Source organism: Populus euphratica, unplaced genomic scaffold (genome assembly GCF_000495115.2).
Source record: "Populus euphratica unplaced genomic scaffold, PopEup_1.0 scaffold3407.1, whole genome shotgun sequence".
NCBI classification, from domain to species: domain Eukaryota; kingdom Viridiplantae; phylum Streptophyta; class Magnoliopsida; order Malpighiales; family Salicaceae; genus Populus; species Populus euphratica.
This window is the reverse complement of record NW_011503222.1, coordinates 10,819-12,241: the sequence shown is the minus strand read 5'-3', so window position 1 is coordinate 12,241 and position 1,423 is coordinate 10,819.

Genomic DNA, 1,423 nt, shown 5'->3' with positions numbered 1-1,423 from the left:
CTTGGCTTATGACATGTAGAGACTCATTTTCTTTCCTTTAGCAATAATTAGGGAATTTTTAGAGAGCTTATATTTACCATCTCCAAAGTAATTGTGATAGCCTTCTTCATCAAGGGTACCTGTAGAGATCAAGTGTAGGCGCATATCAGGCACATGCCTAACATCTTTGAGTAACAACTTGCACCCAGTATTGGTTTCCAACCAAATATCTCCAATGCCCACAACACTAGCCATCTCTTAATTTTCCATCCTAACTTGACCAAAGTCACCAGCAGTGTAGGATGTGTAAAAATCACGTCGGGGTGTAACATGGTAAGAAGCTGCTGAATCTGCAACCCAGGTGGTATCCTGACATGCAAGATTAACACAACCATCATCACAAACAATGGCAACATCACCATCATATACAACTGCAGCTGTACCATTCTCTTCATTCTTGTCTTCATCTTTACCCTTTTTATCTCTTTTATACTTTCTGCAGTCCTTTTGCATATGCCCAAGCTTGTCACAATAATAATACTTAAAACCCTTCCTTGACTGAGATCTTCCTCTTGGCTTCCATTTGCCTTTTCTATTGCTGGATTCTCTATCTTGCTTGCTGTGAGAGAACCTGCTTGGACTTCTCCCTCGACTTTCTGTAACAAGTGCATGAGACTCAGAAGTGCTTGTGCCTTTCCTCCTCTTCTCTTCATTGAGGATACAATCCTTCACTGTTTTCAAAGTGATCTTCCCATTCGGAGTAGAATTGCTAAGTGACACCACCAAAGTCTCCCAACTATCCGGCAATGAACTCAGTAGGATTAGTGCTTGCATTTCATCAGCTAACTCCAGATTCATCAATGACAACTGATTCAAGAACCCTTGGAATACATTTATATGCACTGAAGCATCTTCACCATCTCTATACTTCAAATTCACAAGGTCTCTAATTACAAAAACCTTGTTTTGTGCACTCTCCTTAGCAAATGTTTCTTCCAACATCTTCCAAACTGTATAGCAGTCATGTTCTTGAGAAATATGATTAATGGACTTAGAAGATACCCATTTTCTAACATTAGCAGTAGCCTTTCTATTTAGTCCATTCCATTTTGCATCATCCATATCATCAGGCTTTATTCCTTTACATTCAATCGGCAAAGCCAAATCATTGCAATATAAGTGATCCTCCATCATTGTTTTCCATAGAAAATAATTTGAGGAAGTAAGCTTTATCATGCCCGAATCTTCCTTTTCCATTTTAACTGCACAAGAAATTCAATCTACACAACCAGGCTCTGATACCACTTTGTTGGGAAAATTCGGAACAACCGGACACCAATTTACAAAACTGACAGCTCCGTTTTCTGTCAAAAAAGCCAGCTTTCACACCACTAATCTTCGATCCAACCGTTCAGAATGAAGATCAACGTGTCTAGAAGCTTCT